The sequence below is a fragment of the Neofelis nebulosa genome, chromosome 4 (assembly GCF_028018385.1).
Source record: "Neofelis nebulosa isolate mNeoNeb1 chromosome 4, mNeoNeb1.pri, whole genome shotgun sequence".
Classification (NCBI taxonomy): Eukaryota; Metazoa; Chordata; class Mammalia; order Carnivora; family Felidae; genus Neofelis; species Neofelis nebulosa.
The window spans coordinates 30,376,839-30,401,236 of NC_080785.1; the positions used below are offsets into that span (position 1 = coordinate 30,376,839).

At 39.6% G+C, this 24,398-nt stretch overlaps 1 long non-coding RNA gene and 1 pseudogene across 2 annotated transcripts in view; one reads left to right on the top strand and one right to left on the bottom strand.

Annotated features, from left to right (window-relative positions):
- The window catches only part of LOC131509071 (uncharacterized), a 265,862-nt gene that overhangs the window by 182,649 nt on the left and 58,815 nt on the right, over positions 1 to 24,398 (top strand). For both annotated transcript variants that reach the window (XR_009260279.1, XR_009260280.1), the window contains one exon: positions 24,233 to 24,340. This is a non-coding gene — a long non-coding RNA (uncharacterized LOC131509071). The remainder of the gene's footprint in view (positions 1 to 24,232; positions 24,341 to 24,398) is intronic.
- LOC131509069 (large ribosomal subunit protein uL23-like) lies at positions 1,538 to 2,001 on the bottom strand (annotated as a pseudogene).

Genomic DNA, 24,398 nt, shown 5'->3' on the forward strand with positions numbered 1-24,398 from the left:
TACAATGACATACTCCTCTTCTATGTGTTTAAGTAGCTCATGCATGGAAAGAATTACTTTATTGGAAAGATGATGATGTGTGTCCATTCTAGCTCCATCCCAGTTTCGGGGGGTGAGGCTCTAACCATTTATTAATAGGTGGCACACTGCCTCTCTTCTGCAATCACTGAAGCATCAGCCAGGCAGTATATCAATGGCATTTACCCCGCCAATCAGCAGATCTGAAACTAATCTTTATTAATGGATCTCTATCTCCTTGAGGCTGATATGATGGTGACTTGAGTGATTGGAAGAGATTCTACAGGGCAGATGCACTGCAAGGAACAAGAGCCAGGACTATGGGGCATAGGTGACCTCCTATGGTGGTGGGAGATTCTATAATCCCCTCCATGGCTATAACCATTGGCATCCTGCCAGGAAAGAAAAGCTACACTAGTTATCTGAACAGAGAGATTTAATACAAATAATTGTGAACTAGTAACAGGATATTAACTACCTACAGAGGCAAGGAGAACTCTCAAGATTACAGGAATAACCGATATAGGGAGTAGCTACCACAATACCCAGGAAGGAAATAACTGAGAAGAGAGCCCTATCCATGGTGGAGAATTTGACCTCATTGGAAACGGTGCCCATGTGGCCCACTAGATGGCAGAGAATTTTGCTGAACGGCCTCAGCATGGCCAGGCACCCAGGGTTCCACTCAACAATAAGCTGCCACTGGAGCTTTAATTAGCCTCTTTGGAAAGTCAGCCAGGGTACCAGCAAGGACTGAAAACTTGCATGGAAGCCACTTACCGGGGTGATGGAGAGTTTTGCAAAAAATCCACCCTCTGGGCACAAAAAAGCGCCCATGAAGCTTTCCAATAGGAAAGCCAAGCACGGCGTGCCTGCCTAACTCACTGGATGGCCACTGACTGGAGTGGTGGGAAGATTCACTGGGGAGGTGACTGCCACTTGCAGCTGCACACTGAAAGACACAGAAAAAACAAGCAGACAAAACCAAAAACACACCATATCCAGGACAAGAAGCACCCTGCCTCCTCATTGTTCCTCCAGGGCTCTCTATTTGCAACGCCAATAGTGCACTTGCTGGCAAAGAAGTATTTGCAAGTTTGAGTTTCAGTACCACAAAGCAGGGTGGAGAAGGGTGGGCTTGGGGCTCAGAGGCAATACTTTAACAACTGGTGCAGTAGCCAAGCCTGGAATATTGAAACTTGGTTTTATTAAAGGACGTTATAGAAACAACCTCCCTATTTTCTTGACCATTTATTCATTTATTAACTCAATCAAGAAATATTGATTGATCACTTACCATATGACAGGTACTATCTTACGGACCAAAGATAGAGCCATAAATGAACAATGCGGTTCCTGGACTTGATCTCTGATGGCTGGTCTTCTCTCTAGGTTTTTTTTATTTGTTGTGGGGGTTTTTTGTTTTTGTTTCGTGGTTTTTTTTTTGGTTTTGTTTTTTGTTTTTGGGTTTTTTTTGGTGAAAAAAATGTATATTTAGATTTAGCCAGCTGGGCTTAGTTTAGATGATTCCAATTTTGCTGGCAACATCCAAAGCATCATAGTCGGGAGCCAGGTAAACATAAGCTTTCTTTTCTCTATCATGCCTGATCAGGAAGTTGACCTTGGCCACGTCAGTATTGTAGAGCTTCTTCACATCCTGTTTGATCTGGGGCTTGTTGGCCTTGGCATCCACAATGAACACAAGTGTGTTGTTGTCATCTATTTTCTTCCTGGTTGATTCAGTTGTCAGGGGGAACTTGATGATGGCATAGGTCAAGCTTGTTTCTCCTGGGGTGCTCTTTGAGGATATTTGTGCTGCCTATGGAGAACTAGTGTCCTGGACTGCCAGAATGTAGGTGACCTGTGGATCTTCATTTTTTATAACTGAATGCCTTTCAGCACCCCTTTCTTGGCCTTCGAAGCCTTTGCTTTGGCTTTGGCTTTGGGAGGGGTAGGGGCTTCCTTATTTGTCTTCAGTGCCATCTTCATGAAAGGGCTCCCTAGGGTTCCTAATTCTACCTCCAATTGGCTCAATATTCCTGTTGGCGTCTTGATCAGCCCCTTCCCCCTGGCTTTGCCCTGCTTTGTTCCCAAGATGCTTCTCAGCCCTTGATGGCTACCCCCCCCAAAAAAAAACCCCAAATAACACAGTATTAAAAACTATACTTCCTTCATTATTTAGTCAAATATGTTTATGTAAGAAACTAGAAATATGGTCAGGGTGCCTAGGTGGCTTAGTCATTTAAGCATCAGACTCTTGATTTTGGCTCAGGTCATGATCTCACAGTTCATGAGATTAAGCTCCCAGTTGGGCTCTGTGCTGAGCATGGAGTCTACTTAAGATATTCTCTCTCTCTCTCTCTCTCTCTCTCTCTCTCTCTCTCTCTCTCTCCCTCCCTCCCTCCCTCCCTCTCTCCCTCTCCCTCTCCCTCTCCCTCTCCCTCTCCCTCCCCCCCCCTCTCTGACCTTCCCCCACGCCACCTCTAATGCTCTTTCTCTTAAAAAAAAAAAAAAGAGAGAGAGCGAGAGAAAAGAAAAGAAAAAGAAACTAGTAAGATGGTGATATCCTAAACTAGAACTTTGGCAATTAGAGATAGGAAATGAAGGAAAATGGGAAGGATGCATAGGAGGTAGAATAGACAACTCCTAGTGAACCCTTGAATGGGGGGCCAAAGCAAAATCTGGGTTTTCACCAAGAAAGAGTCTACTCAATTATCCTCTGGCTCAGCCTCCTCTGGAACCCACTCTGTGTTCTTGGGTAAAAGGCTTTTAAAAGACAATGAATAAAATCTAAATGTGCTTCCCCTCCATAACTTCAGTCAATATGAAAGGAGAGACATTGGTAGCAGTCATCTCCAGGGACATAAATGCCATTCTTTGTGTTCAAAGTACAGCAGCACAATGGTGGTGCTTTTAGGATCCGCTGCACTAGATAAAGAGCCCTGGACCAGAGATTCTAGGAAAATTGGTAGTGTATTTAATGGGCATTGGTGAAGAATGGCCATGTTGATGTTTATCACACAAAGGAGCCTTAGAAACACATCCCACTGATGCCAATTTGTGTAAATAGAAGAGAATCTTACTGGAAGGAAACTTACAGTCAAATAGCAGAGCACATGTGATCCTTTCAGCCATCACGGTCCCATCTAGAGCTGTGCTTAAGCCAGGTATAATTGGATGAACATCATGAGGAAGTCTTCTTTTTTTTTTTTTTTTTTTTAATTTTTTTTTTTTCAACATTTTTTATTTATTTTTGGGACAGAGAGAGACAGAGCATGAACGGGGGAGGGGCAGAGAGAGAGGGAGACACAGAATCGGAAACAGGCTCCAGGCTCTGAGCCATCAGCCCAGAGCCTGACGCGGGGCTCGAACTCACGGACCGCGAGATCGTGACCTGGCTGAAGTCGGACGCTTAACCGACTGCGCCACCCAGGCGCCCCATGAGGAAGTCTTCTTGAGGGAACTACCCAGTCAAACGCTGCATATTTATAGGACTGGAATAGATCTGGACCAGTATGTTACAACAGAAGCTTTCTGACCCCAAAAAAGGGCTTGTTAGAAAAAGAAAGTCTCTGGAGTTCAGTAGCTGGTTTCAGCCTGTTTATCAGTTGAGCTGACTCATATCATACCTGCTGTGCTAGCTTTTTTCTAGGCTATTAGAAAGTGAGAGAAAATGAGCCTCCAGAGTCCTCCGGGTTCATCTTTCCTTAATGATAGTCTATGAAAGATACACTTGCCACTGCAAACCTTTGCTTTTACAGGGAAGAAAATAATTGGTGCTGTATGCAGACTAGTTAGAAGAGGACAGGAACAATCTTTTAGGAGAGGGCACACTTCAAAAATTTCCATTAAAGAAAGGCTTAGATGCATTGTCAATGCTTTAAAAACTCCCAGAAGCACTGGAAAGAAATGTAAGGTAGACTGGTGATAAAACAAACAAACAAACAAACAAACAAACAAACAAACAAAAAAAGGCATGTAAGTGAGGAGCCAGAGAAATACTTCATTGTATTTCAGAAACACATAGCTTGGGAGAAATGGATTATTTGTAAACATACATAGATTGTATGCAAAGATACTTAGTTGATCCAACAAAATCAGTTACAGGACAGACACACAAGCAAACACACACACACACACACACACACACACACACACACGCACATATACATATAGAGAGAGAAAGGAAAGGATTAATTATCATATGGTCCCTCTACCAACACGTCAGTAAATTTAAATCTGACACCATTTTGCTTAAAGTAGGTGATAGCTTGATCGTCAAAAGTGGCCAGTATTTGAGTTTTATTATAAAGGAGAAAATTCGGATACCATGGAAACATTTTTACTGACCTAGTTTTGTTTCTGTATTGAGCTGAAGATGAGGAGTGAATGTGGAAAACAGGAAGAAGAGAGGAGAGAAAAATTCATTTTTGTTTCTTTCCATTTTTGTGTCTTATTTGACTCTACCTCAAGCTCTTATGTCAACTTGTTCTCTACTTTCCTTTAAAAGTTAAATTATCTCTACGGGTTAGCAACATAGTCCCTTTTACTTAAAACTGGTGGAAATAAGCCCCCAATTTATTTGTGTGCGTTTGTGTGCGCATGCACATGTGTGTATTCTTAAATCCTGAATTCTTTATGAATATTATAACAAACACCATCAATTGGACCCTCGAACCATTCTCTGCTCTTCCTTTTATTAGTAAATCACACAGAGTCCTTACAGAAGTCTGAGCAGCACAAGGCCACCCAGCTAGACTACATTCCCTGGCCTCACTTGCATTTAGCTGTGGCATTATTACCAAATTCCCACCACGCAGGAATCTGCGCACTGCCATGCTACCTCCAGGACCTCCAGTTCCTCTCTTTTTTTTTCCCTTTTCCTATGGACTGGGCTGGAGATGGACTGGAGACGGGGACAACTGGAAGAACCACCTCCTGGAGCCAGAAGCCACATTTTGACGAGGGCAAAGGCCAACATCCCATCCGTCCTTGGGGGACCTCATGGAGCAGAGATGTTACATAAAAAAGAATCAAACATCTATTTTATTAAGCTCCTTCATTTGTAGGCGTCTGTTAAAGCAGCTTAACCTGTATGTTAACTACAAATATCAAACTATAGAGAATTGCCAGCCTATCATAGCACAGCAGTAGAGGTACACAGTTCTGAAGTCCATAAGATATATTTTCATCTAATTCAGTCTTAACTTTTACGTCTCTTCATATCTACTTCATTAGGTAAAATTTCAGTTGCTTCTCAGATATCTGGTTTTTGGTTAACACTTAAATCTGGCTGCTTTAACGACATAATCATTAGACTGTAGAACACTTCTCCCCACACATCCCTTTCTACCACATTAGCAAAGGCCACCTTACAGCAGTTCCTTTTAGCAGTATATCCTGTCCAACTATCAGGAAGAAATTGCAAGACACACTCAAAAGCAAAAACATAGTTTGAACTAAGCTAAGCATCCTATTAAGTAAGCTAACAAAAAAAAAAAAAAAACAAGTAATAAAGTAGAAGGAAGGAAGAAACAAAAGTACAAAAATCAATGCTGCAGAAATAGGAAAAAATGACCAACAGAGGAAAAAGCTAGCACTTTGTAGAAGTCAGTCTTTTACCACAAAAGACACAAGGCCAAGATATTTTTATAGATAAATTTCAGCAACTGTCATGAATCAAATAATTCCTATATTAAATTAAAGAATCTCAAAGCCTAGAACAAGAGGGCCAATGACCAGATTTATTTAAGTCTAGTCGTTAACACCCACACCACTCAAGGAAGGAAAGAAAAATCTAAACCGATTTCGCTTGCGAATATAGGTAAAAAAAAAAATCCTACAAAAAATAGCAGTGATAACTAAATTGAATACATGATCCTGAGCTGGGTCCTTTTGCTAAGAAGGACATTACTGGCAGAATTTGAATGGAGTCTAGGAAATATAGTCGGAGTGCATTTCTGCATCCAACTGTTTCACTTAATTTGATGACTGTATTGTACATATGGTGGAGAATGAAGGAAGTAGACACTAAGTTATTCAGGGATGGTAGGACATCAGGTCCCAATTCAAATGGTTCAGGGAAAAAAATAAAACTCTTTGTACTAGACTTGCAGCTATTCTGTAACCTTGTCAACGGTTCAAAATAAAAATCTGATGGTAGCCAGAGGGGAAGCGGGGCGGGGGGAGGGGGGTGCAAAATGGGGGAAGGAAAGTGGGAGATAATAGCCTTCCAGTTATGGAATGAATAAATCATAGGAATAACAGGCACGGCATAAGGAATACAGTCGGTGGTATTTTAATAACTCTCTAACGAGACAGATGGTAGCTACACTTGTGGTGAACATAGCGTGATGTTTAAGCTTGTCATTTCACTAAATTGTACACCTGAAACGAATGTAACATTGTGTGTCAACTGTACTCAAATAAAAAAGGGGAGTGGGAATGTTAAAAAATCAACATCGAAAGAAAATATTAAAGAGAATGTCAGTATCATTAGTGTTATTTAAAGTCACTTGTACTTCTCAAATAACTTACTACTTTCTTTGTGTTATGCAATCTGTGTATGCTGAACTTTGACTCAGTATTATCACAGAGATTGAGTACAGAATCCAGAACTAGATTATCTGAGTTCAAATTCCATTCTGCTACTTACAATTTGTGGGATATAGGCAGATTACCTCACCAATCTGTTTGTCAGGGTCCTCATTTATAAAAAGTAAGAATAAAATGAGTTAACATATATAAAGTATTAAAGTATTGGCTGGTATGTATTTATTGATAAAATCATAATAGCTACAGTCAGTCAACCTTGTTGCAAAAAGGATTTTGAGTTGTTCTACATATACCCACAACATGATACTGATACAGCAATGGTAATCACAATAATGCTAATAATGTATTCTAAATCCATGCATGACTGATAATATATTTTTCACACAGTGTCACAGTTTTCATTTTACCTGCATTAAATATTTGGCTATTTCTCACAGGATTAGCAACTCTGTTTCCCCGAATTCAGGGCCTTATAGGTGATGTACAGTAGACATAGACACAGCAACATTTTTCTAGGGAAGAATTTGAAAACTGCTTGAAACTGCAGGTGAAGGGCTGTATGCTTTAGATAATGACTCCCGTGGGACAATACTTCATACGGGTTATACGAGCTTAGACCATAAAAGCAACAGGAGTGGTTGCCTCACATCACACTGTTTTCTGGGAAGCTGTGTTAATGAAATGCAGTCTCAATTTCTTGGGCCGGTGATTTTTGGTTCATTATCAGGGAAATATAGAAGGTTTCCTGCCCGGAACCCTTTTGCCAAGAATTAGATGACCTCCACAAACAGGCTCAGTACATTCCCATGATGTCAGTCCACTGGGCAGTTTTCCGAGGTGGCAGGTCACGGCTGTGCCTTCTTAGCAATATTCCCACAAAGTGAGGAAAAGGTTGGGGGTAGTGGGGGGAGAACAACTGTGTCCCCTCTGTCCACAGAATAAATAAGTGAGTCACACTGAGTGTCTAAGTCCTGCCACGGACCTTTCTCTAATTAAAGAATCCCTACGTATAGGGATATAAAAGTATATAATACTTTTTTTTTTCAGTAGAAATAGATTTCTCGGTTTTCTTTCTAGATCAACCTTATTCTGACTCAGTTCAGAAACCAAAGCAAGAGTGTAAGAAGTCAGGTGAAAGGCCCCAGAGCATCATTTCTTCTGAAGGCGTGCCTTGTTAGAACTGGATTAAGCTCAAAAAGAAACAGTGGATGAGAGACAGAATGCTAGCAGCTCTAACACTCTGGGTTATTATACACACAGCTAATGGGTTTGCCCAGTATGATTTGTTCTCTTGCCTCGATTGTTAAACTTGAAGATTAGCAGAAAATAGGCCCAGAAAATTGCGTAGGAACCCAAACTTGGTTTCATGTGGAGAGGAGAGGATTTTGGACTTAGTGGATACAAAAAGTAAGAATTTTCTTCTTATGGTAGACCATTGCTGTTTCAGATTCTGTTTGTACTTATCTCTATTAAGCTCCTTGTTGAAATGATCTCCTTCTTAGATGGTGGGAATTAAGGTTAATGTTCATTTTTAATATTCTATACTTAGAGCACCTTGCACAAGTGACTGACATATTGTAGATATTCATTTGCACAGTTACTACAATTTTTTATTTCAAGTAATTAGTTCTGGTCAGTCATGGAAGTGGTCATCAGCCTAAAAATGTTTTCTTCCCTGCCCTGTGGGATTATTGGCCCTTTTTTGATCTCCCTGGAAAAATACCATTCAACTCATCAAAGACCTGCTGTAAGCATACCTGCCCTTGAGGCTCTCTCTCAAAGCAGAATAACCAATTAGGGAGGCACTGAGTCAATGGAGGTGTCATAGCCAAAGTATCCCAAGGATTTTGGTATCATTCCCAAGACCATCTCTACGGTGCGGCCAAGTGCATGAGACTACTTGCCCATGATTCTGTTGAATAGCCTTTTCGCTTAGCCAGCTTTCTTTGCTTTGATCTGTATTTACTAAGCAGACTTTTAATTATTATTTTTAGCTTTCCTACCAGAAAAGAATGTGTTTGCTATTCACAATTAATTTTTTTGGTCCCTGTATTAGTTATTTCTCTCCCCAAAGTAAAAAGTTAATGTTCAGGTCTTATATGTTGGTTTTGAAGTTTTAATATGGGTCTGCCCCTGACATGTGGGCAGGAGTGTTAAAGAGTCAAGTTTCTGAGACTTCAAAGCTGAGAAACAAATCTAGACTTCAGAGGTAAACAGTAGCTACTAACTGAGGTCTTCTAAGGCTGCAACGAGATTTCAATAAGCCTGGGAGAAGTGCTATTGGAGACTGGTACATTCCTGAGGATAACATTTTGGAGTCGGATATTGCAGTAAAGAATTTGTTGTCCTAGGGCAACATGAAAAACTTGGGAAAATTTGACATTTTGCTTCATTATTCTAGAATGCCCTGAAAACTGTTTTCTCTGTCTTCATTTTTTATCACTCTAAAGGCAAGAGTAAAAGCTGAAAATGATCTCCCTTTCTCCCTGTCTTGTATTACTCCACACTCCAAGCCCCACCCCCAACTAGAATACACATCCTTTTGTTTCCTGTATAAAGTACTTTCCAGACATGAAGTATCAAATATCCAGCAGCATAGAAAGTGAGGAGATTTTTTTCAATCAATCAAATGCATTTTTCTAATATTTAAGATACTGTCATGTTGAAGCAATTTTTGTCTCACTTCCTGCGTTTAAATGCGAATGAATGGGCTAATGTGTAACTTGTATTCTATCTTTGCATAGTGGCTGCAGATATTTATAGCTAACCTTTTAAACAATAACACTGTTCCCAAACCTAACAATCCCATTCTGTTTTCCACAGCCTTTTTCATACCAGATGCATAGGACCTGAAAATAGAATTTCCTTAATTCTAGTCATTTCCCCCATTTTCTCCATTTTCCATTTTGCCATTGAGTCTTTCTTTGCTCTTTTCTCCCACAAAGTAATTTTGCTCATATTCTTTCCCAGTAATTCCAAATAATTGAAGTATTATCTTTTAAAAATAAATTTTATCTGCACAGATTGAAAATATAATTGTGTCAATGACAGTATTACTTTGGTTATTGCAGGAAAAGGAAGTAAACACCCTCTATATTCTTGGTCCAGTATACATCGAACTTATTTTTGTTTAATTCCATATTTTCATTTTATATCACAATAATAATAGATTCCTTTCAATGTGCATGCAACACATTTTTGTATTGAGGGCTCTGAGTATAATAATTTATGGTAATAAGCTTACCTGAAAACCAAGCTTATTGCTACCAAAAGGACATACATTTAAATAGTTGTGAGTGCAAAATAACCTGATTGTTTTTAACATAATAGACTCATATTTTTAAAATACAGATGACTAAACTAGAAAATAATATTAAAATAGATATTATCAAATTAACTGCTTTTGAAAACTTCATTTCCCTTATGTAAAATATAATTGTAAACTCACTTTGGTTAAAAACGTAAAGAAGTTTAAACAGGCCCTGATACACCAACAAAATATTTCACCATTAAAGATCATCTGAGAATTTGAGGAAATTTCATCTTGCTGGTAACTAGCAGTAGAACATAATTTCTTCACTAAAAACAAGTCAAGTTGTACAAATTCAGATGATTAACTTTTAAAAGGATCCTCAGTATGGAAATAATTTGCTAATATTTTCTCAAACTTACTAGAATACTGTTCTACATTTATGCCCGATATTTAATATATTTAAGCATAAGAACTTCCTGCTCACCACATCCTTTTGCTTGTAACAGCAATATGTGGGAAAAAAGTAAATTAATTATTATGAATCATTTCTCTTGAGTTTACTTCAGCCTATATGAATGTCTTTCACCTTCTTGTTTCATGTCCTATTTTCCATGTCACTTTCCAAATGAGAAATGTCAGCTCTGTTTTAGCTTTAACAATGTGTGGCTTTTAGATAGCACTTAGGGTTAATTGGAATTTTCTGTTTGGTTACATTCTGAAAATTAAAGAGTTTATCAATAAACCAATGCCATCATTTCCATTTCTGCTGTTCCTCAAATTCAGTCTGGGAGGCTGACTTTCATCTTTTATGAGAGTAACTGCCAAATATAAATTTCTTAACTATAGTGATTTTCTGGGCCATAATTTCCTTTTTTTAAATAAGAAAATATGGCATCTTTAAATGTTTCTTATCATTTCATGGCACTTTAAAAAATAAATCGTATGTGACTATATAAATTAAATGGAACAATTTTCATAATTAAATAATTAAATGACCTAGAATATTATAAGTGTGTTGTTCATCTTTAGTTTAATGTGTATGTATGTGACTGAGGTAAAGAATCGACTAAGTTTAGTAGACTGGAATTTAACAGGAATGAAGGTCATATTTTCTGCTTATCTGTTTACGGTTATTTAACAAGAACCACACAGTACAACCTGTGAAAGAAAAGACATGGAAGTTGTATTAGACACTACGCTTAGTACAAGCCAACCACGGCATGGAAAAGTGAATATGTTATTTTGCTACATTAATAGAATTGTGTCTTAAATAATCCACTCTTTTTACTGACTAGGTCACACCTGCTGTATTGCTTAATCTAATTTTACAATTTATGGGTTTTTTTAAATTTTTTAAATTTTTGATTTTTTATTTTGAGAGAAAGAGAGAGAACATGAGCAGGGGAGGAGCAGAGAGAGAGAGAGAGAGAGAGAGAGAATATCTCAAGAAGGTTCCATGCCATCAGTGCAGAGCCTGATGCAGGGCTTGATCTCACAAATCATAATATCTTGACCTGAGTCAAGTTCAAGAGTTGGATGCTTAACTGACTGAGCCACCCAGGAACCCAGCAATTTATGTTTTTAAAAGAAGATGCAGGCTGGGGTTCCTATGCAGTATTCCATAGAATATATATTATTAATAGCTATGGGGCCGGGGCGGGGGTGGTTAAGAGATTCTGTGGTCAACCAGTGGATTAGACAGATTTCTTTGCTGCAGGATTTTCCAGTGCTTTTAATATGCCAAGGACATTTTGCCTCTGTGTGAGGATAAAGTATGCACATTTGTTTAAAAATAAACAATAGAAATATTTTTTCCTCATGAAATACCTGTTAACATCCAGGAAAATAACCTGGACAATTAATGTGGACAATAATGTGGACAATTTCTATTGGGACTATCACGTAGTGTATTGAATATCCCATAGCTTCAGACCTCTATGAATGTAAATGTTTTGGTGACATTTTCTTTGGGAGTATGTAGCATAGCAGAATACCATCATTAGTAATGATGTTCAGCAGATGCCAGATAGCCTTTCAATTAGTAAAGTTCCTATACGAAATGCAAAAGATACGAAAGCAGATTCCAGGGCAGTAGAGCACCCCAAAAGCCAGCCAATCCAGTCATTCATCTGATGATTGAATTCCTTCTATCTGTTGTACATGAGTTGGCGGCTGGGAAGATGACGATTGCCCTCATGGTGATTGTGACCAAGCAGAGGCTGTAAGGTCAAAGCAGAAGTGCGGTAAGATGCTGTGGAGGGCACTGAGTTAAGTGGCCCTCGCAGTCAGTCCCCTCTTTTCCAAAATGTTATAAACTCTAGAAGGATTAGAATTAATCCAAAATATGAAGTAGATAGGAAATATGAAACTTTACATATTCCATTTAAATAACCTTAGAGACTGTGGAAGGCAATTACTGCCATCATTGCCTCCATTTTTTTTAAGTAACTGTTTATATGACGGTTGTTCCATTCACACTGTCCATATACACCACAGAGGGGAAGTGCTTCAGGGAGGAAATGGGGAAGGGTTCATATTTGAGGAAGGCCTTAAAAATCAATAGGGGATATATTTCACTTTTTATTATTTCTTAGCGTCCGATCAGTATTCGGTCTGATCAGGGCATTTGTAACATTGAGGGATTCCTGCCTGAAGCTGATGCCGCCTGCAGTGTAGCCATTGTAGCCTATGTAGCTCCTTCCTTCCCAGCTTGCACTTCTCAGATATAGTTAACAACTCTCGAGAGTGCTCAGGACTTCCACTTCCACTGGAAAAGCGTGAACATAGAACTTCCAGAAAGTTTGAGGAATCTTGAGCAGAGAGGACGTGTGCCCTACGCAACAGGATATTAAAATGACTTCCATGTCAATGGGTCCTTTCTTTCAAAGTGAAGTGCAAGGTTGTGATACAGGAATTGTAAAAGGGGAGTTCTGAAAGTCATATGTGACCCTCAACCCGTCACTCTTATCAAGGTTGTAGAGAAAACCAGAAGACTCTGGATCTTGAGAGAGGTGTTAGCGTGTTAGCAGAATCTTTTCCTGCTCCCCAAGTCAGGAAGGTGAGGGTGCTTTCCCTTCAAACACATTACACATCATTTCTTCCAGTTACAGGAGAGAAAACGGTTTTCCTGATGATTATCCACGTTCCCTTACATTTTCAGGCACTACCCTAGGTATCTTAGTTTGGATTCCCCCAGAAGCAGGCCCTGGAAATGAAGATTTAAGTGGATGTTAATTAATTTTGAGGTAACCCAGGAACATTGGAGGGGAGCGAGTGGTGAGACAGAGAAGGGAAGGAATCCAATAAAGGTGTGTTCTCCAGTGCCTTTTGCCATGTGGGCATCTGAGGCCCAGCCCCGCTGGGCAACTTTGAAGGAGAGTGTGACACCAGACCCAGAACTGCATCCTCCATTGGGGGAGGAGGCTGGAGTATTTAATCTCCAGTTCTCTTCATTATCACCCGAGGCCCACCCCCAGAGATAGTAACGTTTTGGCATTCGCACTGAGAGAAAGTGCTTGGGTAAAAGTTGCAGAGGTTTGCAGAAGGAACCCTTGGACATAAACTCTAAAAGTGAGTGCCAAGGTATATGTGTGGGACAGTGACAACATCTGCCAAAGTAGGTGAGCTGGAATATAAATAAAGTAGCATGTTCAGGGAGGTTCCGTAATTTAAAGATAGTCACACAGCAAGTAAGGAGCAGAGCCTCTGGCTACAAAATGTGTTCTCCAGTCACATTCCAGCTGTTCCAAATGACCAGAAGATAATTTTCACCTTATGATTTGACTCTAGAACAACGTTTAAGTAAGGATGTTGAGTGCTGAAGAAAGGGCATTTAAGTAAAGGATCAAGAGGAAAAGGTCTATGCTGAAAAGATGACTTAGTAAAAAGGATGTCCTTGATGAAGGAGTTTAGAAAGTTCAGAATGAAGAAGTCAATGTAGAGAGAGCATCATCAAATTCATGAATGACTGCCACTTGTACAGACAGATCTCTTTGGGCTCAAAATATAGAACAAGGACCTAATGTGAACGAAACCAGAGTTTAGATACCTCAAGTTGGGGTGCACGGTGTCTCCCACCCACCCTTCCCACCCTCCATCGCCAGATGTATCCCATAATGTACTGAAATCCCTTAGTGCCCAGATTAGTGCTTTCCTCTTGGTTCTAAAGCTCATCAGAAACAAGTTCTGGAATAAATAGCTCCCAGACCCAGGGCGTCCATTCCCAGTCCTCACCTACCTAACCATATGCACAGGTTGGCTCTTTCCATTATGGTAACTTTTTCAGGAGGATCATTACCATACTCTGCCCCTAGGTCTTGATCTGAGCCATTCGAATCCACATTTAAAAAATTTCCCTAACTTTAAACCTTAAGAAGAAGCTGTTGGATATTTTAGACCTTTTTCCTTACAGAAAACCCTGAAGTTTACTCTGTCCCAAACTTTCCTCAGAACATTCATATCAAGGAAAAGAGGACTTTTTCCTAAATCATGGAGGGTGAAAAGGGGGTGGTGATGGATTTCCTGTTACCCTGTTTCTCCTGGAGCATTTATTTGAAGTGGTTGTTGCCATCATGATTACTTCCCTTTCCAAATATACCTCTAACAAAAAAAGAAGGACTGCTTGTGTTTCTATCACCGAGGAGTTTCAAACTGAGACTAAATAACACTTGTCAGGAATGTTCTAGAAGTGATTTATATATCAGAGGAATTGAACCAAATGACCATTAATCTTCTCTTCCAATTTGGAGATCGTATCTTTCTATGAGTATTTTCCAGCTTAAGAATGTATTTTCTTTGGGGGAAATTGTCTCTGTGTTAAATTTTATAAGCGATATTTCCATTAGGCCAAAACAGTACTTTCTCATCACAACATTTTTGTAAAACTAAGATATCTGAGAGGAAGTGGTGCCTCATTATCTGAGCTCATTATCTTAGTACTGGCCTCCGCATTAGCCTCGGAAATACTTGTGTGATTTAGCTAGGGGTTGGCAGATGGACTAATAGACAAATGCCCAGCTGCTTGTCCCAATTCTGATAAAGGAAGCCTGGCCCACACATTCACACAGCCAACTCCTGACAGCAGGGACCACAGAGCAATGGACATGGCATCTGCCTTTTCTAACCGCCACGTATTGCAAACAAGAAAGTGGAATGGAATGTTACACAAAATATTAACCAAATGCCCAGGTGAAATATAGCAAATTCATTAAATTAGTTTTAATGCACATTCACTAAAATTAAAGAAAGAGAGATGGTGTGAGGAGGGGGATGAAGAGACAGAAATAGAGACAGAGACAGACCATGAGTCAGTTGTTTTGGAAACAGTGGGTCGTGGTGATTTTAATTAATGCAGTCCATTTTGTTTTGAGTCTAAGTACTCATAAACTTAGCCTTCATGTTGCTAAAACCAAGCTTATTCCTGCATCTTATGAGATAAATCCATACCGTTCAGAGTTTAGTTAGGCAGGCTGTCCAGAGTTTGTTAGAAAAGCTATGCTGTGTGTCTAATTAATACCAAACACTTCTGATGCTAGCCTCTACTCACAGTCTCCCAAACACATGAAATTTAGTAATTGGTATAAATATGGCTTTGTCCAGAATTTTTAGTAACTGGTACAAATGTTGCCTTGTCTAGACTGATTTTAGCAGTCTACAATGATTTTTCCCTGATGTATATATATCTCATTTAAAATTACCCAGTACGCATTCCTCTTGCTACTAAAATAATTGAGTGTTACAGCATTGAACATGGGCTGCGTCTTCCATTTTACTAATTAACACATTAATTTAAAACTTAGAAATATTTAACAAAACACTTGCATCAGTATTTTTTAAAGCCTGATATTCCAAAAATTTGTGCCATAAATAAATAAATCTGCAGTTTACTTCTTCTGTGGTAAGGTGTTGCCTAACTTCAGGAACTCCTAACAAAACCATCTACATGTAAACACATGATTGAAGTTTTGAAACACTTTTTGAAAAGCATAAATTGAGTTCATGTACATTTAAATGAATTCCCAGGAAAATACAATTAAAGTAGTGGCTACCCAGCAAAATGACAAAATTAGGAAAGCAAAACCACGCAGAAAAATTTAACCCTTGAAATTGTGTTGCTTAAAACAGGAGAGGAAAAGCCCTCTCAATAGAAGGAATGCCCGCATTGGAAACCCCCCTCTTCAGGGGCTTTGTCCTCTGTGCAGATTAATCTTTAATTTATGGACTCAGGTAGACTAAGTAACATTACCACTGAGTCAAAGTTAAGTTACCTTATACAGAGGTTTCTGAGCCCCCCCCTCCTGCTGAGAGCACCCATTGTTTTACCCTCCACCCCTCCACCTTACTGTTTACCTGTATTTTTTCCAGGGTTACCACTGCCATTATATGATCTTGGTGCCCTAGCCATACAGGCACAAAACTCAAGCTTCCTTGAGGTTTTAAAAATTAGAAGTAGGATGGAGCACCTAGGTGGTTGAGTTGGTTAAGCGTCCAACTCTTGATATTGGCTCAGAACGTGATCTCACGGTTCATGGGTTTGAGCCCCCACATTGGGCTCTGCGCTGAAAGCAGGGAGCCTGCTTGGGATTCTCTCTCTGCCCCTCCTCTGTTCATGTGCACATGCGTGTGCAAGCGTTCTCTCTCTCTCTCTCTCTGTCTCTCTCTGTATCAATAAGTGAATAAACATTAAAAAAAAACAGAACTAAGAAAAACAGATTTCTTTTCCTGTGGTGGGAAAGCTGGGATGCTGTGAGTTCTGAATCTATGGGCAGCCACGCCTTCATGTGTAAAGAAGGCTGCTGAGGAAAACACAGAGAAAAGAGAGAGAGAGAAATATAGGTAGTGCCTGTGATGTTCAGTCCTGGATTCCTATATTCTCAGAAGTCCTACCTTTAATTTGGCTGCCTGATAAACATTTCCACTTTTGAGTCAAGCTAGTTTAAGTTAGTTTGTCGTTATTTGGGATCAAAAAGTTCGGAGCAGTATTCTTTGTGTGTGATGATGACTGATTGGAGCATGCCACAGTTTGGTCAGAAAAAATAGATACAAACCCCAAACATGTGCTATACTCACCTTTCGGATACCTTATCATCTGGGAGCCACACAGTTCCTCCATCCGCCGTGGCAGCAATTACCTGTGTATCCCAGTTACCATCTTTCCGTCTATATCCACATTTAGTTCAAAGAAAAACTCAAATCAAACTCACACAATGATTTCCCTGTCCCGGCTTCTGTACATGGTATACAACAATAGAAAGTACAGAACTACCCCCTCCCCTCCCCACACAAAAACCATTTACCTCTGTTGTGCAATCTTTTGTAAGTCTGACCATTCTGTTAATCACCTCTTAAGCGTAGTTAAAATAGCATGATCACTAATGTTCCCAAACAGGCGGTCTGATGCAACACTCCAGATTGTGTGACAATCACTGAGACACTCTTGGGTTCCCTGGACAATGAACTATCCAAGGCTTTGGGCAGTCGGTGCGAAGAATGAAACCAAACTCCGCTTTCTATGTGATTGGTAGGGCTTCCTCCTCCCGCACCAGGAACTACACCTTGGAAGCCTCGAGCTCTTTGAGCCCAGGCAGCTGGCTCTCCCAGAGAGCACTTATGAACAACCAGCACCAAACCTCTGCTTGCCTGCCACCCCAGCGGACTCCAGATCCTCACAATGGTGAGACTGCTCTCATAGTCACCCTTTCGGGAGAGCAAGTACAGAGGGGCAATGTTTCTTTTCTGCAACATATACTCGTGGGAGGTCCTGCAGAGCTTTGACCTCACCAGGCTCTCTCAGAGATAATAAAAGACAGACTGCCATGTGGCCTTTCTTTCTGATGAGCATGCTTCGTAAATTTTGAAAATCTGTTCCTTCACAGTGTGCGACCTTGTGGAATTCACCTCAAGCCTTGTTGCGATACAAGCGGGAACCAGGAGAAGACCCACCTTGCTCTACGTTTCATAGAGTGAGGTGGCATACCCTTGACAGACATCGGTAGTGCTTCTTCTTAACCACTCATTCTCTCTGAAGTGCATGCAAAGAATGAACATTGGCTGAGCTGATTTTTATGCCCAAACTAGAGCAGAGAAAGCTCAAGGACTATGTCATAGCTAAACTGTGAAAATATGGTTTGAACTAAAGAGAAATGCTCACATCTGCCATCTCTTGGCAATACTGAGCATCAGCTCTGATGAATTCAATTCAGCAACTATACATCCCTGCTTTGCCATGCGGTCCCACGCACTTCACAGGATTAGAAAATGAGTCACATTCTCTAGCTGTAAACAGACCTCTGTGTGATCACAGATATTACATTCTTGCAGCAGCTGGCTTGTTTTATGGCTTGAACTTTTTTCACATCAGAAAGACTACTGCCTGGCCTTTTGCAGATGAACAGCTCTGTATGTGGGGTAAACATACAAACCTACCAGTTCAGTAGTTACCTAACACTCCTCAGAGAGGAACCAAATGGGCGCTGGTTGGACACAATGGAAAGTCTGGATCTTGGGAGCTGAACCAACCAGGGGCACTGTATTGTGTTCAGAGAACTAAACTTAGGAGAAACCTGACATTGAATATGAGCCAAGTCTACACAGAGGATACCCAAAGTCCAGATTCCTTTAAGTCACTCAGTCTTCAAAGCCAAAGGTGAGCCTGAAACCAGAAAAAGCTTTGCTTTTTAACAAAGCAAAAGGGGTCAGCAGAACTCATGCTCAGTGGGGACGGTAGGTGGGAGTTAGGGCATAGGGGGTGGGGGGAGCAGAGAGATGAGGTCCAAGGCATACACTGCAAATAGAATGGCTTTTATTTCCCAGGGGACTTAGGGGTACGTGAGTCAGACCAGTTTAAAAGTTCAGGGCAAGGGCAGACAGCAGTAAATGAAAACAATTATCATTCATGGATTTATAGTGTACCTGAATTATTAAATTTTCTTGAGGCTAATTCCAATACTGTTGAAAACACAAAGAGGTGCTTTCTGGTTGGTTTCATCACCTTGAAAAGTACGGAAACTACAGCACAAAGCGTTTCAAAAAAGTCTTTCTGGCAACATAAATGAAAGCTGTAAAGCAAATACCTTTGCTGAATGGCAAGATGAGAGAGTTATTTCTGAATTGGAACCTAGAAGCTAAAGGGGAACACTTCAAACTTTGAAATGATAAAGCAATTTTCTGATAAAAGTTTTTACAAAGCATTTTCCAGTAAAGTGACCTTCCGTGTCTCTGGTCAAAGCCCAATTACTCATTTTCTTGCTCTTGCTGTGAAATGTTTTGAACTGATGTCAGCTTATGAGCTCCCACTTGGGGCAAAAATTTTCAACTTCTGTTTTTAAAATATGTCTCACATATTTTATCCGACATTTATTCTTCCTCCTGGTGTCCATCATCTAATCTTCTATTAACATTAAAAGTAAAGTTAGTAAGTTAAAAAAAAATCTGCAGTAGCTAAAATTAATACAAATCATGGCTAAAGAAAAAATATCCAATTATGAAAGAAAATAGAACTGCAGCGACACTCATTTGAACAAATTGCTATTTGCAGTTGTATCCAACAAATATGTATTGGCACTCACACTGTGCCAGGCACTGGTCAAAGCCCGGGAGATCATCAGCAGACAAAATATGGAGACAGACAGAGTAGAAGAGGTAGGAATTAACAATACATATACAATAACAGCAAACAGTACATAATAATATATGTAATCACGTAAAGTATCTGGTATCACATTAGCACATAGTAGTGGTAAATGGAGTGAAAGGAAAAATAAAGAAAGCTAAGGACGATGGCAAGTGATGGAAATGTCATTTTAGGTACAGGTTCTCTGGAAAGCAAACCTAGAACGAGTATCCTATAAATGTTAAGGTCTAGAGATCTAGAGGCCAACAGACTTGGATTTTGAATTGCAACTTGACAGTTCATTAGCATTGTGTTCCCAGGCAGGTGGGTTGTCTTCCTAAATTTCAGTGCCCTAATCTGTGAAGTGGGGATAAGGGAACCTTCTTCAAATAACTGGTCTGAGTGCTTAGCCCAATACTTGGCATAAATGTTCATTCTTACTGTCTGACGTGTGTGTGTGTGTGTGTGTGTGTGTGTGCACATGTGTGTAAAGCATTCATGCTCTATGTATCTGTGCTAATTTAAGGAAGCTTCTTCAGCTATCATGGCACCATGGTTACATCTGTGGCTTTAACAGATTAGAAGCACAGTGCCTGGATCTCTCTTATATCCCTGTGCATTTCTCCAGTTGTCAGTAGACCCACACTGTTTCTGATTAACTTATTTTCCTTGGGGTGCTCCGAAGTCATTTTTACTGTCTGTCTCTACTTTAACAAAAGGAAATGTATAATTGTTGAACTGCCAGAGGGTATAGTTACTGTTGTATTTTCCTATATCATTTCCAAAAGGTGAACATTTCCTACCAGCTTTTGAATCTGTCTTCCAACTGGGTAATGCTATATCCATCTTACACCCAGTGGAGGTGATTATGATAGGTATGAAAAGAAACAAACTGGCTTACATATAAAAAGACAGCTCCATACTTCCAGACTGGATTCTTAGCAACATTGCCACAGATAATAGATGTGACCTTTCTAAACTGAGGAAGGTTTTTTTCTTTTTTTCTGCTTTCATAGACAAGAACGTCTGATAATGATGGCAGATTGGCCTGTACTCTGACTGATTTCCCTAGCACTTCAGCACATCACCCAGAAATTTTTTTAAATTTTTATTTCCTTATTACTTAGCTTGACTGCATACTCCTCAAATCCCTTTCCACACAACCTGGTTATTCAGGTTACTTGGGGGATCAGCCAGAAAACTACTTTACCAGAGGAGTTTATGAGACAGACAGGTGACTGGGAACAAATTGTAATTGGTGGCAGACCCAGAGCTAAATACCAAGGCCTCTGACTCCTGGACCCCTGTGTCCATTCACTTACCCTCAGCTTCCCTGCCCTGAGTGAATATGCCAAGATTCCCGCAAGATTAACAAGCAGGAATATTAACAGAGAAGGAGTTGATTTTTTGCCCTGAGTATGAATTTTTCTACAAACCAGCCACAAATGCCATCAACACGGGCCATGTATAACCATAATATTATTTAAATTTATTCTACTTTCATAAAAATGTGTAGTAATACAAAACACTAGTCTTAATGTTTTGATCAATTTAACAGATAATGAGATTATGTGTCCTGAATAATAGCACCAAAGACTACAACACATCCTATGAAAACCGGAGCTCTAGCAAAGAAATTGGAATGTGTCACTACATTTTAGGTAGTTGTATCGTTCCAAAATCAGTCATGTATGGGATGAGGTTTCATATAGAATCCATCTGGTGCTTGAATTCACAATGGCTTTTTCTTTTATGTTAACTCACATGTGTGCATAAGTTGTTATATATCTGTTTCTATCAAGAGAACCCTTTATGAATTCCTGGTAATCATGTCAAAAGGGTAAACATATACAGGAGGCATCAGTCATCACAAATAAAAGCAAACAAAGAATTTAAACTCCTTGTGCCTCCACACACATACAGTTATTGACAAAATTCTTTAAGTTAAATATTACTTGAAAACTATAAGTTAAAATTGTCATTTTTCTTTATTTGGAAACAAGGAGTGGCCTTTATGCAACAGCATACTTAACTAAGCATTTCCCTGGACCCTGTACTTCAGGTGACCCCACATCACACAAACACAAACAAACACTAAATGTATTAAAGAGCACCTGGGTGCCACTGTCCCTGGGAACTGTTCAGTGCTGCTACAGCACAACCGGGGGCTCTAAACACTTGTTCTAATGATTGACACCATCCAGGCCTCTGAGACACAATTATCTATGTCTCTTGCCCTGCGTCCTGGCTGCTGTCATGAGGACCGTGCAGGTTTACGGGCTGTGCCACTGCAGATGCTGGCGATGAACGTGACTTCAGAGAGGAGAGTATGAGCAAGGCATGTTTAAGCAGGAGAAGAGACAAATCAGTCTACTACTCAGATTCTTCCTCTCGAACAGCATGAACGCAATAGGGTCTTACATTACGAAGAACAGAGCATCCCCTTCTAGGAATATATCGTAAAGCAAAAATTTAGTCTTATTAAAAAAAATAGATGCAAGGATGTTTTTTAAATCAGAATATTTATTATAAAAAGATTATTATTTTCTTCAAAAAAATGTCCCTAAACATTGTAAAGCTCCTAAAGAATTCCTTCAGCTTGATGACAAATGTAATGAATTAGCTGGTCTGAGAACCCTCAGTGGTCACAAAACATAATGCAGTACATTTGCAAAAACTTATTATGACTGCGTTGCCTTTTATGACCTCAAATCAAATTGACCTGCTCGATATGATTTAGGGTATAGCTAGGGGAAATGTTTGTCTTGCTAAATTTAAGGAACAATAAAAAGGACAGGATAAATCTGAATCCAAGCCTGGTCAGGCAAGACCACTATTTACACAACAGAGGCCCCAGTTCATGTACATTACTTCTCACTCAGATGCTCATTTCCTCTTTCTTTGGGGGCTGATATCTCTGGGTTCCAGATTTCCAAGGCAATGTAGCCAATTTTAAAGTCCAATGAATATTTTAAAATACAGCCTTAAGGAAAAATGGAAAGAGAAAATCCCAGGACAGAATTTCAGGCAGTTTTAAAGCAGGACTCCAACTCTAGTTCCAAGATCTTTGCTGCCTTTGGAATAATGGATTTGTCACTGCCATTACCGAGAGCAAGGGGAAGCTACAAAGGCAATTAAGATCTCATTTTGAAAAGATCCACTTAAGCTTCTCATTACATTGTTAAATAAAATTAGAGATATGATAGTATTCCTATTTTTAAATTTAGATACCACAGCACACAAAATTAGAAGTTAGTATACAGTTTCTGCCAGGGTTAATATTTACTCCTTAAATTCATCTGCCTATTGCTGTGGAATGTGAATTTTAGGTCATAAATATGGATTGAAAACCAAAGTGAGGTAAAGCAGTTTAGACTTTAGAAGGACACTGTATTACAGTACACTGTTCTTTCAGAAAGACTAAGAAAAAAAAAGCTTTGTATTAGTCAGTAGTGTTCAGTGTGCTATTTATAAGGGGAAGTCAATTATGTATACATATATAATTAATTAAAAAACATCTGAAGTGGGACGCCTGGCTGGCTCAGTCGGTTGAGTGCCCAACTCTTGATTTTGGCTTAGGTCATGATCTCATCATTCATGGGTTTGAGCACTGCATCCTGCTTGGGATTCTCTCTCTCTCTCTCTCTCTCTCAACCTCTCTCTCTCTCTCAACCTCTCTCTCTCTCTCTCTCTCTCTCTCTCCGTCTGCCGCTCCCCTCCTTGTGTTCTCTCTCTCTCTCCCTTTCTCTCTCTCTCTCAAAATAAATAAACATTAAAAAATTTTTTAATCTGAAGTAATGCTAAATTGTTTACAGTGGTTATCTCTGGTAAGGGAATGGGGTAAAAAGCAGCTAACTTGAGTTTTTGCAAGAAGTATATGTTCATGTATTAAGTATGTGACTTGAAAGTGAGAAACACTTTTGTAAGAGAGCGGGTGTTGCATATTGTTTGCTCTCGTTTCCTACACTTACATAGCATGTATCTCGTGCCTGGCTTTTCAAATTGCGGTGGATAGCAGGGTTCCAGAGAGCGCTCTAAGACACAGAAGAAACATGGTGGATTTTCTCCATGGTCAGTTATTTAAAGCCTTATTTTTTTTTTATGTTAAAGCAAAACTTAAAACGTAAAGTAAATAGGATACAAAATTTGCTCAAATTATTCCTGTAAAACACAAAGCCTCAGTCGATGTCGTACTTGCCATGCACCACTCAGGGGCTCCGATTTGTGGGGAAATGAGAGGTGCAAAGTGAAGCTTGGAGAGGTTTAATGACTTGCCCAAGTCATAAGCTACTCGTATCCATTTGTTTAAATATACAAATAAACTTTTTTACCAAGGCATGATTGACATATAACATTAGTTTCAGGTGTACAACAGAATGATTCAAAATGCAAAATGATCACCACAGTAAGTCTAGTTAACAAAAAAAAAGTTTTTTTAAGAGAGGGAGAATGCAAATGGGGAGAGAGGGGCAGAGAGAGAGAGAGAGAGAGAGAGAGAGAGAGAGAGAGAGAGAGAGAGAGAGAATCCCTAGCAGGCTCTACACTCAGCACAAAGCTGACACAGGGCTTAATCCCACAACCATGAGATTATGACCTGAGCTGAAATCAAGAGTCAGATGCTCAGCTGACTGAGGCACCCAGGTGCCCCAACAAAAGAAACTTTTTAAAGAAAAAATGACTTTATTTGTTCATCCTTACTTAACTGCTTTTTTTCTTTCTTCTTTTCTTTATTGTAATCATGCACACATATTTTTGCGTACATGTAACTGAATGTAATTTTTTTGTTATATTTTTAGACAAGAGGTGAAAATGGTTAATTGCAAAAAGTGTGCGAGAGTTATACCAGCAAGTGTTGTCATACTCGGGATGGCAGTGGAATGTGCAGAAATACGAAGACATCATAGGTAAGTGATTTTTTTTAAATACTAAATATTAGAAAACATTAATTTTAAGGTTCAAATA